The sequence below is a fragment of the Electrona antarctica genome (genome assembly GCF_951216825.1).
Source record: "Electrona antarctica genome assembly, contig: scaffold_25, whole genome shotgun sequence".
Lineage (NCBI taxonomy): Eukaryota > Metazoa > Chordata > Actinopteri > Myctophiformes > Myctophidae > Electrona > Electrona antarctica.
Window position 1 is genome coordinate 82501 of NW_027637034.1, and position 17332 is coordinate 99832.

Below are 17332 nucleotides of genomic sequence, written 5' to 3' on the forward strand. Positions count from 1 at the left end.
CAAGTTAAATTGATGTGTTGATTTTATTATGGTATTTACCATAGGCAATAGAGCGTCGCAGTCCCGCCTCCTACCCTGGACCAGGAAATGAAATCCAATGCATTATTCTCATAGACATTTCTTAAAGTATTTATTTAAAGACGGTTACGCCGCGGACAAAGCCAACTCGAGTCGTGACAACTCATGACAACACAAACAATATTTTGGACCAAACAAATAATTACAAAGAAGAAAAACAACAAAAAAAGTGTTGTAACCTGCCGTTTTTTTCTTCTTTCTAATTATTTGTTTGGTCCAAAATATTGTTTGTGTTGTCATGAGTTGTCACGACTCGAGTTGGCTTTGTCCGCGGCGTAACCGTCTTTAAATAAATACTTTAAGAAATGTCTATGAGAATAATGCATTGGATTTCATTTCCTGGTCCAGGGTAGGAGGCGGGACTGCGACGCTCTATATGCCAATATTGTTATAAAAAAAAAAAAAATGACCAGTGAGCACCCGCAACTGCACTTTTTAATATTTTATGAGGACTTGGTTTCAATAAATGAGTCCAGTACATGTTAGAGGGTTCTAACTGTCTAACAGACCCAAAATGTGATTTATTCATTATGATCGGTTAGAAAAGTAGAAATATAGGCCTCCTTCTTATAGCTGCCTCCTTCCAATAAAAGCCCGGTATCAGAATCGGTTGAGACAAATACAAGCCCCAGATTATAAATGAGGATTTACGGTATTTACCATTCCAAATTCAATAACAACATTATAGTTACTGTGATTGCTTTACCTGCGTTATGTTATGTGATCCAACCAAGCGTGCAGCGTGCACAGAACGAAAATACGTCGCTTGGATACACCTGGGACGTATCCTCAGTGATGTATCCCAAGGTCATCAGGGTTTCGGGTCTCGCGAACATCATACGCTCGGGTGACCCAGCCGGGGTGATCAAGTCCAGACTTACGTCCCAGTAGTTACCCTCGATCAGACACACTAGGGAAAGACCAGGGCCACACAATCCGTTGGGTCCACTCCGGAACTACTCTGCCGGGACTGGGAGGTACAATTCTGGCATGTGGAGGGACTAGGCTCTGTGGGTTGACTCCTGTCCGGGCCCCTCCTATATCTCACCAGGTCCACTCCTGCTCTCACCTAGCCTCGGTCCCAGGCTTACTTATCTGCGAAAAGAAAAGCCTGGTCACAACGTAAGGCAGAGAAGCTATCGGGCGGATGTATCCGTCAGCTGTATTTCCCCCGGATACGATATTTTCCCGACCAATCACAACACTTGTTTCATTCACAGAGAATGTAAACTGATTTGTAAAGCATCAACGTAATTTCCTTGGGCGATACTTCCGCTAAAATCCCGCAACTTCCGATGATAGTCTTTTCAGCGTAGGTCTTGCCCAGTGTGGCTCTCACCAGGAGTACCGCCAGGACCAGTTGTACTGGCACGCACGGGTATATAAGGCCCAGGTGTGCGTGATTACACTGGTTTACTTGATCGACACAAAAACGGGGAGTATAGTAATGTGCTTGAGAAGTGAGGGTCACAGTTTACGCTGCTGTCTCTCAGTCACATATTGATATTCATGTGTTGTTGTTTTGTTTTTGTTTTGTTGCAATTTGTAACATGTTTCGTGTGGATCCCAATAGACTAGCTGACTGCCATGGCATCAGCTAATGGGGATAAGAAAAGTAGGATATGTACAAAGTCCTAGTCTAGTTTTTATTTTATTAAGGATCCACATTAGATGGTGCCATGGCAGTAGTCTTCCTGGGGTCCACATAAAACATACAATTTCAGGGCGTGGGTGGCAGTTTGTGTCTTGGATTCACAACAGAGAATTTCCAATAAATCATTCAAAAATCTGCCATATAGCCGAAACTACCAAAGTGACTGGACCCAAATCTTCTAAAGAGTTAATAAAGGGGGTGCATACTTAGTTTAGACTAGTCATTGGTTAGATATGGGTTAATGTTAGGTTTAGGTGTGCTGCCCCGTGGGAGGTTAGGTTTAGGGTGAGGGTTTGAGATAGGTTGTAGTTGTAGGACTAATGACTGGTTTAACCAATGACTAGTCTAAACCAAAAACTGTCTAAACTAAGTCAAACTAAAGCTATGATGTTCACTCCACAAGCTACAGTGACCATCTCCGTGGGTGGAGCGCTACAAATACCTTGGCTACAAACACCTTCATTTCAAATTTCATATTGATTCCTTGTGCAAAATAATTCACTCTGGGTTTCTTCTACAGATTGAAGGCTTGTTTTGCTTGTTCAGCTCGGTCATTGGTCTCTTTCTGTCCCAATTGGATTATGGTGATACCATTTATAGGTTTATATATTTTACCATGCTGCATTGAGATTCACAACTAAATCACCTTTCAGAACACATCACTGCACGTTGTATGCTGCAGTCGGTTGGTTCTCTCACAGGCTGCAACATTGGCATATTTTCATTTACAAAGCCATTCTTGGTGACCTGCCGTCTTCGTCCAAATTCGAATTGGTCCAAAATGCATTTTGGACCAATTCGAATTCGACGAATCGAAACACAGACGAATCAAGGGCGTGCGAGCGCATTTTAGGTCACTTTAGGTCCTACAGTCACCTAACAGTTTGGCTGCTGTGGACAACATTATTATGTCACAAAGCAACATGATTATATAGGCTGTTACCTTGTTAAAAGATAATTGTGTATTAAAAACAAAACAAAAAACGGCTGGCCCAGACCGGCCTGGACTGGACCGGCCGTTCGGGAGTTGTCCTGAATTTCCCAATGGCCAGCACGTCTCTGATGACATGCTTACAGAACAAAAGGTTTAAGTAGATTGGACATCCTTTCTTTCACCTATTAGAGGTGGAGATGATTGTCCTACTCTTAGAGGACATTTACACCTGTATTCACCCAGGATGCAAATAGTGAACCGGCCCATCGACACCTAGGATGTATTGAAATGCAAAGTCTGGCCAGATCTATGAAGACGGATGGCTGTTCTCTAGAAAACAACAGTCCTCTACACTACAGAACCAGACCAGTGTTTTCTAGGTACAAAAAGCCGGGAATAGGCTATGTACAAAGTCTAGATTTGATTATATTTTAGGATCCACATTAGCTGGTGCCATGGCAGTAGTCTTCCTGGGGTCCACATAAAACATACAAATACAATTACAAAATTGTATTAAATGTCAAAAGCTGGTGTTGGTGTACTATTTATGAAGTGTTTATGGAGAATTTTCAGGGGATGGGGGGCAGTTTGTGTCTTGAAAAAAATGGCATGACTTTATAAATTCATTTTGTTTTTGTCTTTATTTTTTATAAATATTCAAAGGCAAGAGTTGTTTTTTATCTATGCTTTATAGGAGTCCAATTTGTTCATGGCAATTTTAGTCAGTAACATGACATGCCCTTTAGTAGATACCTTTATGTCCTTGCCCTAATTTTGCTGTGCTGAAGTTGACACTACTTAAATGCTTTGTTTTTATTTTTAATTGAATTTATATAATTGTCATTGTTGTTGTAGCACAGTTTGGACAAGACAACATTGTAGTTTGCCTTTGTGTGCATGTATATATAAAATGTTATCACTTTGGATCAATTGATCATCTCTGGGGAAGGAGGGAGGGTGGAGGACAGTATGTTAGACTGTGATTAGTGGAGATGTAGTTCTATTGTTCTCTTTGGCCAATCATATCAAAGCAGTTAGTGGCTCCACCATCCAGACTCTGGTATAAGAAGGGTTGGTCTGTGTCATTTCTTATTCTCTGCAACTGCTCCAGGATATCAATCATTTCTGATCGCATCGGACTGGACCCCAGACTTCAGCTGAAGATGAACTCTCTCGACCCCACCAAGGACATTTCTGCTGAACAGGAGGAACCCAAAGAGCTTGGTATGTTACTCCCTCAATATTGTCAATAGTCATTTTATTAATTCTGAATCTTACATTGTGTTTCAATGTAATGTGTGTTTTTAAGACCATTATTAGTTGGCTACATCAGGGGTTCTCAACCTTTTTGGCCGGGGACCCCCGTAAATGCTTTGGCAATGTCTCGGGACCCCCGCCCCGCCCCCTCCCGACCCCCAATATAAATTGACTGCTACAATAACCTTAAACCATTTTGGGCGGGAACCCCTTTTGATGTTTTAAGCATTGTTATAATTTAGCTATTGAAAAATAGCAGAACTACAAGCTCATAGCGCGCCACCGAGTTGCGCGCTATGAACTTGTAGGTCTGCTATTTTTGAAAAATCGTTTTTTTTGGAAAATAATTTGGGGCCCCCCTAAAATAATTTGGCGACCCCCCGAGGTGTCGCGACCCACGGGTTGAGAACCCTGGGCTACATGACAGGGATTTTTGCAACATCTACTTTTAAGTCCACAAAGTGCTGTCTTTCTGCCTATCAACAATCTTTGTATTTGTTTCCAATCCAGTATCTCATCATCAGTCTGGCTGCCCTGACCTACCAGAGGTGAATGAACAAAGAAGCTTGGCAGAGAAAAAACACCACTGCTGTGATCAGTGTGGAAAACGCTTCTCTAACATCTCCACACTTAAAATTCACCAGAGACTCCACACTGGAGAGAAACCCTATGGGTGTGATCAGTGTGGACAACACTTCTCTTCAAAGAATGGCCTTAAAAGCCACCAAATAATGCACACTGGAGAAAAACCTCATGGGTGTGATCAGTGTGGACAACACTTCTCTCAAATGTCTAACCTTAAAATCCACCAGAGAATTCATACTGGCGAGAAGCCCTATGGGTGTGATCAGTGTGGACAACACTTCTCTAGAATGTCTACCCTTAAAACCCACCAGAGAATTCACACTGGAGAGAAACCCTATGGGTGTGATCAGTGTGGACAACACTTCTCTTCAAAGAATGGCCTTAAAAGCCACCAAATAATGCACACTGGAGAAAAACCTCATGGGTGTGATCAGTGTGAACAACACTTCTCTCATTTGGCCAACCTTAAAAGCCACCAGAGAATTCATACTGGAGAGAAGCCCTATGGTTGTGATCAGTGTGGACAACACTTCTCTCATTTGGCCAACCTTAAAACCCACCATAGAATTCATACTGGAGAGAAACCCTTTGGGTGTGATCAGTGTGGACAACACTTCTCTCAAATGTCTAACCTTAAAATCCACCAGAGAATTCATACTGGAGAGAAACCTTATGGGTGTGATCAGTGTGGACAACACTTCTCTCATTTGGTCAACCTTAAAAGCCACCAGAGAATTCACACTGGAGAGAAACCTTATGGGTGTGATCAGTGTGGACAACACTTCTCTCAATTGGTCTACCTTAAAAGCCACCAGAGAATTCACACTGGAGAGAAACCCTATGGATGTGATCAGTGTGGACAACACTTCTCTCAATTGGCCAACCTTAAAAGACACACACAGAGAATTCACACTTGAGAGAAACCATGTCATTGTGATGTGTGTAGAAAAGCTTTCAGTCTCTCAAATTATGTAGAATTTCACAAGGTTGTACACACTGGATTTAAATACCTTAAGACACAGAAAATGTCACGAGTGCACATGATCTGTTTAGTGTGAACAGTATGACAAAAACTTAGAGGCAGGACATCCACAACATCAGGACATCCACGTAAATTGTTGTATGATTATCAATTTTTTATTAATGTGTTGATTAATTGCAAGTAAACTTAACATTCTGTTTAAATGGTCTGCTTTTTGTTGTATTTCTTATTAACTGGGTCAAGAGTTTTCAGAGCAGAACAGTGATGGTGACTTGTGTTTGAGTCTGTTAGAGCCCCTTTTTTTCTTTTATTTACATTATTTCATTACATTTTTATTATTATGATTCTGTTACTGTATTGACTTTGTGGAACATGCCACATCAACAGTATGCTGTAGAAATAAACAAGTCTCAATATTAAATCTTATTCTCAATCGTATTCTTGTTCCACTGTAATTTGACCTGTAGATTTGCTATATATTAGATGAGCTTTGTCTCAGAGGTTGTTCAGGACGACTTGGAAGGCAATAAACCTTGGACCAGAACATATAACATTTGTGCCAAACAGAATCAGACTTTTCTTTCCCCTATTAGAGGGTGGATATTGACCTCTTTGAGGACATTTACACAAATGGTGATCCTGCCCATCAACACCTAGGATGCATTGAAATGCAAAGTAGTGTGACCACTGACCATGGAATAACATATTTTCACATGGGGGTCGACGGCCAATTACATATCATTGCTGGGGTCCTTCACATGAAACCACAGATTATAACGGTCATGATTTAGAAAAGGCGTGGGCAACTTTGAAGATGGAGAGGGCCACTATATTTCCACGCTCACTCCAGAGGGCCACATGCATATTTCTGTCGTAGCAAAAAATAGCAGATCTACAAGCTCAAAACGCATCACACTGCGGCACGTTTTGAGCTATTTTTTAGCTATTTTTGCTTTTATTTCAAATGCACTTAGTTATACTTATGTTAACTTTATGAGCTTAAATGCAAATACATTGGACATTAAAAAGGACAATAACATTCTAATACCAGTCATTCAGCTACCAATATAGACTGAAGTAATTAAAGCAGGTCATGTTTCGAAATGTAACTGATTTGCCGACCACAATAAGTGAAGGTGAGGGCCGCATGTGGCCCCCTGGCCGCCAGTTGCCCATGCATGATTTAGAAGACATTTGTAGAATCTGGTCTCAGGTCTCAATGGGTTAAGACACTGGCTACTACAAACAAGACTGCCATGTAGAGTTTGTAGTCTGTGGTTGATGTTGTCATATTATGTCATATATTATTATGTGACTGATTTCATCATTATAGTTATCATCGTCTGTTATGTCAGATAGACGGTTCTGATGAATAGTTACCGATTTAGCAGCTGCTCTCTGTTTCTCTCCCCTCTCTCTCTCCCTCATTTGTGATAGAGAGATGGGAGAGTTGAGGTCATTTTGAAACGTAGACCATCTAAAGCAAATATGACTTTGATAGATTATCCGTGCCATCCGTGGTTATGGGCTTCGCGTCCTCACTGTTTGGGATAGCCCTCTACCATTACCAAGTTTTGCAAAAGCAGACTGCACGGTTAAGCCAGAACTGCTATTTTTGGTGGAAGGAGGAGAAGAAGAAAAAAACAGACTAATACAATACCAAGAAGTCACTTAGGACTTGGTCCCTTAATAAAAGCACAGTAGGTGTCCGGTGTAATTTCTCACATGTCTCCCTGGATCTCTGCCTCAGTTTTCTGTCTCTCTACACTTTTACATAAATACGGTAACAATTAAAAGCACTATCTTCAACATGGGGACACAGTGAGATACTGTACTGCGATGTACTGTGATCTGAACAGTATTGCATGCGTTAAACATTGTTACGTGGACTTCTCTTTAAGCTTCATTCTACATGTAAATAACTGCAGGACCTGCAGAACAGCAATGATATATAGTGGTTCATGTTTTACTTGTCAAAGTCAGAGTGATCTCCCATTCCTTTATGAGACTTCAAAGTCCATGAAGTGAAATTCCTGTTTGCAAAATAAATTTGTCACTTTGTTGATGGAGTCTGTGTTTCAGAAACTAAACTACTTGGACATCCTTTCTTTCACCTATTAGAGGTGGAGATGATTGTCCTACTCTTAGAGGACATTTACACCTGTATTATGATATGCCACTTTTGATCACCCAGGATGCAAATAGTGAACCGGCCCATCGACACCTAGGATGTATTGAAATTCAAAGTCTGGCCAGATCTATGAAGACGGATGGCTGTTCTGTACAAAGCAACAGTCCTCTACACTACAGAACCAGACCACTGTTTTTTAGGTACAAAAAGCGAAATAAATGAATGAATAAACGATTGGACGTACATTGCAACTTTATTTTTTATTTTTTAATTGCACTGTTAAGTAATACATACAGTAGGGAATAGGCTATGTACAAAGTCTAGATTTGATTTTAGGATCCACATTAGCTGGTGCCATGGCAGTAGTCTTCCTGGGGTCCAAATAAAACATACAAATACAATTACAAAATTGTATTAAATGTCAAAAGCTGGTGTTGGTGTACTATTTATGAAGTGTTTATGGAGAATTTTCAGGGGATGGGTGGCAGTTTGTGTCTTGAAAAAAATGGCATGACTTTATAAATTCATTGTGTTTTTGTCTTTTTTTTGTAATAAATATTCAAAGGCAAGAGTTGTTTTTTATCTATGCCTTTGTTCATGGCAATTTCAGTCAGTAACATGACATGCCCTTTAGTAGATACCTTTATGTCCTTGCCCTAATTTTGCTGTGCTGAAGTTGACACTACTTAAATGCTTTGTTTTTATTTTTAATTGAATTTATATAATTGTCATTGTTGTTGTAGCACAGTATGGACAATACAACATTGTAGTTTGCCTTTGTGTGTATGTATATATAAAATGTTATTACTTTGGATCAATTGAGCATATCTGGGGATGGAGGGAGGGTGGAAGACAGTATGTTAGACTGTGATTAGTGGAGATGTAGTTCTATTGTTCTCTTTGGCCAATCATATCAAAGCAGTTAGTGGCTCCACCATCCAGACTCTGGTATAAGAAGGGTTGGTCTGTGTCATTTCTAATTCTCTGCAACTGCTCCAGGATATCAATCATTTCTGATAGCATCGGACTGGACCCCGCCCAGACTTCAGCTGAAGATGAACTCTCTCGACCCCACCAAGGACATTTCTGCTGAACAGGAGGAACCCAAAGAGCTTGGTATGTTACTATACCTCCCCTTTCAACCCCTACGTTCTGTTTTCTTTTCCCTCAATATTGTCAATAGTCATTTTATTAATTCTGAATATTACATTGTGTTTCAATGTAATGTGTGTTTTTAAGACCAATTATTAGTTGGCTACATGACAGGGATTTGTTTTGCAACATCTACTTTTAAGTCCACAAAGTGCTGTCTTTCTACCTATCAACAATCTTTGTATTTGTTTCCAATCCAGTATCTCATCAGTCTGGCTGCCCTGACCTACCAGAGGTGAATGAACAAAGAAGCTTGGCAGAGAAAAAACACTGCTGCTGTGATCAGTGTGGAAAACGCTTCTCTAACATGTCTACCCTTAAAATCCACCAGAGAATTCACACTGGAGAGAAACCCTATGGATGTGATCAGTGTGGACAACACTTCTCTCATATGCCTTGCCTTAAAATCCACCAGAGAACTCACACTGGAGAGAAACCCTATGGGTGTGATCAGTGTGGACAACACTTCTCTGACATGGCCAACCTGAAAAGACACCAGAGAATCCACATGGGAGAGAAACCCTATGGGTGCGATCAGTGTGGACAACACTTCTCTCTATTGGCCAACCTTAAAAGCCACAAGAGAATTCACACTGGAGAGAAACCCTATGGGTGTGATCAGTGTGGACTACACTTCTCTGAAATGTCTATCCTTAAAAGCCACCAGAGAATCCACATGGGAGAGAAACCCTATGGGTGCGATCATTGTGGACAACACTTCTCTCATTTGGCCAACCTTAATTCACACTTGAGTGAAACCCTTTCATTGTGATGTATGTGGAAACGCTTTCATTCGCTCAAATGATGTATTAGTAAAATGTCATGAGTGTACTGTACACATAAGAAAAATAAATCTGTTTAGTGGTTTTAAATAGGTTTTAAATAAATACTTTCTGAAATGTCTATGGAATCGTCTCATCGGGAATCGCTCATCATCATGAAAGGGGGCGGGACTGTGACGCTATAATATACAGCGTCACAGTCTATAGACTATAGAGTATATATCCTTCCTTACTAGCTTGTTCAGTATGTTAATGTCCCTTCTCGCCTTGTGTTGATGTGTTGACCCCCAGCAGAGCACTGCAATTAAGACACTGGCTACTACAGACGAGATTGATTGCACTGCCATGTAGAGTTTGTAGTCTGTGGTTGATGTTGTCATATTACGTCATATATTATTATGTGACTGATTTAATCATTAGATGTATCATCGTCTGTTATGTCAGATAGACGGTTCTGATGAATAGTTACCGATTTAGCAGCTGCTCTCTGTTTCTCTCTCCCTCGCCTGTGATAGAGAGATGGGAGAGTTGAGGTCATTTGAAACTTAGACCATCTAAATTGATTGATTGATTGATTGATTGAAGAATTTATTAACAGTTTGCAGAATTACAGTACATTTCAAGCACAAACTCAATACAAAGGCTGTTAACTGTGAGTGGACGACCCAATTAAGCATTACACTTGTTTCCAATAGGGTCCACCATGTTCAAATCATCAAAACATTTAGAGACGTACAAATAGACACTTCTATAGACAGAACAGGAATTCATCATAAAGGAGGTAAAAAGGGAAAAGAAACTTATACAGTGAGGGAAAAAAAGGGGGTGGGCGGTGGGGGGGATTCACGTTCAGCTCCGTTAATTTGTTGGTTTTCCTGGGAGGAGCTGCGTTGGGTCCCCAAGTCGGCTCCGTGGCCGTACCTTGAGTTGGCTGTGTGGCCGTGACCGTTTCTTGTGTTGTCCTTGTGTTGGGTCCCCAAGTCGGCTCTGTGGCCGTACCTTGAGTTGGCTGTGTGGCCGTGACCGTCTCTTGTGTTGTCCTTGCGTAAATGACTTTGATAGATTATCCTTATCTAGTACAGTCTCAGTACCTGTGAAGCTTGCCACTGCACTGTGCTTGAACTGTAACTGTTTGATTGTACCTGTTTTTATTGCAGCTCAAAAGGCTTCAGAACACAGAAGAAAGACCAAACCACAGAAAACCCACTTAATGTTCAAAGTTCAGGCTGTGTGGGTGCAATCGAGGTCATATAGAACCTAAAAGAAAAACGAAAAAATAAATGGAAATTAATTACATGAAACCTTTAATAAAAACGTTTTTCAAAGACCCCAAAGTCTTTGTTTTAAATTGCTTTAATGGATTCTAACAGCATACAGTATTATGTGTACAGTAATCTACAACTGATTTCTCTTCTCCGTTTTCCCTTTCTCCAAACCTTCCCTGCGTCCCTCCTACTCCACACATAATTGTCTTCTTGCTTCTTCCCCTTCTGTCTATGTATACGTCCCAGACTCTTCTCTCTTGGCTCCAAAACTATGGAATGAACTTCCCAAGTTCCCATTGCAATCAGAACTGCAGACTCGCTCCCAATCTTCCGCCGTAGTCTGACAAATCACCTTTTCAGACTCCATCTTAGGCCCGTAGCACTTGACCTAGCCTCGGCGACCATACAGGCTTATGCAAAGGCGGAACTTAGATAGTATTTCTTGTAGACACGGCACTCTATAGTGTATACTCGTTAGTTTTATTGTACAGATATTCTACCGTTAGACGGATGTTAGGTTCTCAGCTTTCTTCTGATCCTTGATGACTATTTCTATGTGTAATCAGTGGGAAATGTAATCAGTGGGACAGTCCCACTGGGACTGGGAACCAATACGTTTCATAGCACCACCCCCTCAGCTCAGCATATAGGGTAGCTGGCCAGGCATAGGGAATAGGCGGTGTTTTACCCAGGTTGTTTCCTGTTCCAGTCAGGCTGTTGGGTGGTGTTTTGTTTGTGCTCGTAGCATCGAGGTAAGCTCTTGGTTTTACTAATATAGGGTTACCTGTCTCTAGGTTGATTTATGTCAACAACCTCCAGTTTATTTATTATTTTTCTTCGTCAGAAACTGTGGAGCTCTGATCTAGTGACAGCCCTGTCAGCGTGTGTGTGTACACAGTTCAGAGAAACCAAGGTAGGCTTGCCTCATACCGCAACAGCACAAACGAGCCGTTACGTTAAATTGTCTCCCAGTTAATTATGCAAATGCTTGTCTTGTTGTTAGACGCAGCGGCGAACGAGCCGGCTAATGTGTGTGTGTGTGTGTACACACCAGAGTCTTGAGGTAGGCTTCCGTCCGTATTTTGACAGCATAAAAGTTTGTGTTTGATGAATGACGTGAGTCCTCATGATACGTTTGTTACACAGACGGTGTTTCTACCCAGTAATACACTGACAAGAGCCTGGCTAGCGTGGTGTCCGTTGTGCGTGTGTGTAAGCCTACACACCAGAGTTTAGAGGTAGGCTTACGTCCATACTGCGACAGCATAGCAGTCTTTGTTATGAGTAAAATGCAAGTCCTCATATGTTTATATTAGTCCTCATGACATGTTTATATTACACAGACGGTGTCCCGACCGAGCAAACACTGACTGTTTTACCAAGAACCTGGATGCCCTGATCACCTTAACAGGGTATGTGCTCATTAGCAGTACAAAGTACATTTAATGCATGTTATGTATGACTGTTTGGCTACCTCAGCGTTGTACTCAGAATCTGAGTACAACCATGAAAGCGCTTTAACTATATGGTAAATCATGAGGCTAATTGAGGTTTGTGTTCCATTACAGATTGGACCTCATACTGTGAACCGCTGTTCTTTTTATCTTTTTTGTTTTGAATTCAAGTCTATGCTGCTATAGTTTTTATGTTTTTGTACTAGATCACACCCAAGTGGTGTTTTTATGGGGTCCTCACTTTTACTGCTCTAACCAAGGAGTTAACTAGTTAACCGCCAAAGACGGATGTATTGGTTTAAGGATTATATTGCAGAGTTGCACTCAAGGACTACTGTCCCTTTTTACAGTGTGGTGTTCTTTTTGGCTTTTAGCCTTTTAGTGTTATTTTGCAGTGTTTAATGCCAACCATATTTGGCTCAGAGTGCTATTGCGTTTCTTTGCAGTGCTTAACGGTGTGTCTATGGACATAGGAAATGAGTGCATCCTAGTGCAATTGATTCAAATCCCTTTTATCTGTGTAGTGGAAGACTTGATAACCTTTTATTGGTAACGCTGTGAATAGTGAATATACGTTTTAAAGGAAATGTCAATACTGTGAATAGTGAATATACGTTTTAAAGGAAATGTCAATACTCTGTACTTTCTCCGAATAAAGTTCTATTCCCATGAAGCAACCGACAATTATTGTTCACTCAACCTGAACACTTACCTTCATATGTATTCCGGGTCTCCCACCCTGTAATTGGGAGTGGCGTAGTATCACTGTGACATTAGGAGTACGTAGCGACTCCATCTGGTTACAATTGGCGTAGTCGGCAGGACTTATTGTTGGTCGGTTGGAGAATTGTACGTTGTATTGGCATTTGTTAGTAGCAGCATAGCAGGTTTTTATTTTTTATTTTTTTTAAAGAACAGCGGTTGGCACAGTCAACTGCAGTCGCTATGGATGAAGAGCTCCAGAGACTGCGGGAAGAAATGGCCCAGCTTCGAACTGAAAATGAAAGGCTGTCAGGTCGAGCTGAGAGACTTTCAGTGTCAGACCAAATATCTGACCCTTCTAACAATGCACTCCCACCCCCACAGAGAAGAGAACAGACTGTTTACCTCCCTAGGGAGCGGAAATGCCCCAAATTTTCAGGCTCTTCACTTGCTGGGGTTTTAACTGTGGATGAGTGGGTGGAGGAGGTGGAGGGTTGTTTAAGGGCAAGGCACATGTCTACCATTGACAAAGCATTGTTCGTGTACGACCATTTGGAAGGTGCTGCTCGTACCGAAATTAAATTTAGAGATCAAAGGGTAAGGGAGGATTCTGAGCAGATTATTGCAATATTACAGGAAGTCTATGGGTGTTCAAAATCATATGTGTCGTTACAACAGAAGTTCTTTGACCGAAAGCAGAAGGAAGGAGAATCACTGCAAGATTTCTCCCATGCACTTATGATGTTAATGGAACGAGTGACATTGTGTGAACCTCAAGCTATGTCCAATTCACAGACTTTGCTAAGAGACCAGTTCTGCGAAAACGTACGAGACCATATGCTGCGTAGAGAGCTAAAGAGGATGGTGAGGCAAAATGGAGAGCTGTCTCTACTCGACGTCCGTAAGGAAGCAATCCGATGGGTTGAGGAGGGCCAACCCACCAGAGAAAAGTATGTACGCCCCCTCCCTCAAACATGCGAAGCTCAGGCCACTGCCACTAGTGAATCAGTTGGAATAGGTAAATCCGAACTGGCAGAATTAAAGAGCATGTTTATCAAACAACAAGCCCAATTGGATGTAATTACACAAAGATTGGATTCTGGTGGGGGAGCGAGTAGAGACAGATCTTTCTCCCGGGGTAGCAGGTACCAACGAGCCCCTGACGGCCGACCCATCTGTATTAAATGTACGCAGCCAGGTCACATAGCTCGTTACTGCACACAGGGGAACTCACCCATACAGAATAGCACTGCCCCTGCTCCGACTATGCCGTCGGGAAACTAGCACCCTCCAGTGTGCAGAGTCACACACTGGGAGGGGGGTTTCCAGACTCTAATACTGTACCCCAAGAAACGATTCGCAAGTTGATTGGACCCTGCTCGGTGGTGGTGGTGCCCATGGGTGGTGTGGATGTTCCCTGCTTATTAGACACAGGCTCCATGGTCACCACCATTACCGAAAGCTGCTTTCATGAACATTTCTCGCACCTGTCTAAACGTGAACTGCATGATTGTAGGTGGCTGGGTCTCAAAGCAGCAAATGGGTTGGACATACCTTATCTGGGCTACATTGAGCTGGATGTAAAAGTGCTAGACACGTGTTTGCCTAGTATGGGTATACTGATTGTAAAAGATCCACCGGAGGGTGTCCTCACTAATCGTAAGAGGGCTACACCTGGTATTCTTGGCATAAACATTATCATTGACTGTTACCGGGGGCTATTTGCACAGCATGGCACCAACCTATTTCAGAGTCCCACCTTACAGGCTGCTGCTGTGGCATGGAAACTGGCCTTTCGTCACTGTGAGAGGGTGGAAGCCATAGTAAGTTCCTCCTCTGCATTTAAAGTTAGGGTTCAGGGTAAAAGCCCCATATGTATTGCTGCTGGAACCCTTTCCATGATCCCTGTTACTTGTCCCCAGGTCCCACCTATGGAGTTTTTGCTGGAACCCCTTGGTCCCTTGGACGTTGGCCTCCCGGAGGGGTTGCTCGTCTCCCCTGCATTAGTCCATGCTGAGAGAGGTACCCTCCATGCCCCTATCACTAATGTAGGACAGTCTGATGTGTGGCTAGTGCCACGTAGAGTGATAGGAACGGTACAAGTTGTTGAGGAAAGGGACGTTGTAACTGGTGATGCACCACATGTTGAACTCTCTTTAGATGAGTCCACAAGAGAATGTACAGCTTTCGTTTCAGTGCAGTCTGTGCACATTGACCATAATGTTGCGAGCGATGTACAACAGTTTAACTTTCCTGGCCTCGATCCCAGTGACACGGTTGAGGCTAGGCGGTTACTAACTAAATACCAGCATGTATTTTCTAAAAATGAGGGTGACTTAGGCTGTACTAACCTTATTACCCATGAAATCCCACTGTTAGAAGAGGCACCAGTAAGACAACCCTACCGGCGTATTCCCCCTTCACAGTATGAGGCAGTCAGGGCACACATTAAGCAATTGCTGGATAGCCAAGTAATCAGAGAGAGTTGCAGCCCCTATTCTTCCCCCATTGTGCTGGTGATGAAGAAGGGAGGAGGGCTACGTATGTGCGTTGATTATCGGCAACTGAACGCGAAGACACGGAAGGATGCCTATCCACTTCCAAGAATTGAAGAGTCCTTGGACGCCTTAACTGGAGCAAAGTGGTTTTCCACACTAGACTTGGCAAGTGGATATAACCAGGTGCCAATGGCTGAAGCTGATCGGGCCAAAACAGCCTTTTGCACTCCTTTTGGGCTATTTGAATTTAACCGAATGCCCTTTGGTTTATGCAATGCGCCCGGGACCTTCCAGCGCTTAATGGAGCGCATGTTTGGGGACCAACGTTTCCAGTCGGTCCTGTTATATCTTGATGACATCATTGTTTTCTCATCTACAGTTCACCAACACCTGGAACGCTTAGAAAAAGTGTTCTCGCGACTTGACCAACAAGGGTTGAAGGTAAAACTGTCCAAATGCCACTTTTTCCAAAAGGAAGTAAAGTACCTGGGCCATGTTGTCTCCGAACAGGGGGTAGCTACCGACCCAGAAAAGTTGGCTGCGGTGCGGGAGTGGAAGCGGCCTTCGCACTTGGCCGAGTTACGCTCTTTCCTTGGTTTCGCCTCTTATTATAGAAGGTTTGTGGAGGGGTTTGCCAAGCTAGCAGCTCCCCTCCATCACCTGGTGGCAAGGTTGAGTGGGCCCAACAAGAAGGGTAAGACCCCTAAAACCCCCCTATCAGACTTCTGGGATGAGCGATGCGAGCATGCATTCCTTGCGCTGAGGGAAGGTCTGACTACAGCCCCAGTCCTGGCTTATGCAGACTTCCAAAAGCCTTTCATTCTTGAGACCGACGCCAGCCATGGTGGATTGGGCGCAGTACTCTCACAAGACCATGATGGGAAGCGCCGGCCGATAGCCTTTGCGAGCAGAGGACTTAAGCCAACTGAGCGAAACATGGATAATTATAGCTCCATGAAGCTCGAGTTCCTGGCTCTTAAATGGGCTGTTACCGAAAAATTTAGAGAATACCTCCTAGGCAACAAAGTCACTGTCTACACAGATAACAACCCTCTCCGGCACCTCCAAACGGCCAAGCTTGGTGCACTGGAGCAGCGATGGGCTTCTCAATTGGCCTCTTTCGACTACACCTTAGAATACCGTCCAGGTCGTAGTAATGGAAATGCTGACGCTTTATCCAGACAGTACCTGGACCGGTTCACCACTGGGATGGAAGTTCCCCCAGCCCCACGCCACCCACTGTCGGATTCCTCTGTCTTCCAGGAAACTCACATTCGTGAGATGGCTGCTATGCCAGGGTTTTCACAACTTGAATTGGCATCTTTACAGAAGCAAGACCCTGTCATTAGCCCGGTGTTGAAGTACTGGAAGGAAGGACAGACCCCCGGACGAGAGGAACGTGAACATCTGAGCCAGGAGAGTAGGGAGCTACTTCGCCAGTGGGGACGCCTGGTGGAGAGAGATGGAGTGCTGTATCGGAAGATCTACCCCCCCGGAGGTGGTAAAGAACTATTCCAAATACTATTACCCCAGTGTCTTAGAGAAAAAGTGTTCCAGAGCGTGCATGATGGCCACGGACACCAGGGCGTTGACCGCACCTTACAGTTGACACGGGATCGTGGATACTGGCCAGGTATGGCTAAAGACATTGAACATTGGTGCCGTAGCTGTGGGAGGTGCATGCTAGCAAAAGAAGGCCCTCGAATCAAGGCATACAGAGGAAGCCTCCAGGCATGTCGACCCAACGAGCTACTGGCTATGGACTTTACCTTACTAGAGCCAGCCAGTGATGGACGGGAAAATGTCTTAGTCCTCACGGACGTGTTTTCCAAGTTTACACAAGCTATACCAACAAGAG

The 17332-nt window shown here is 43.1% G+C and overlaps 1 long non-coding RNA gene across 1 annotated transcript; it reads left to right on the forward strand.

Moving 5' to 3' along the window:
* Window positions 1-11500: 11500 nt before the first annotated feature.
* Window positions 11501-12937, forward strand: LOC306919319. Its single transcript, XR_013789514.1, has 6 exons — window positions 11501-11572; window positions 11665-11733; window positions 11824-11883; window positions 11967-12058; window positions 12164-12232; window positions 12389-12937. It is a non-coding gene; the product is annotated as an uncharacterized lncRNA (long non-coding RNA).
* The last annotated feature ends 4395 nt before the right edge of the window (window positions 12938-17332 follow it).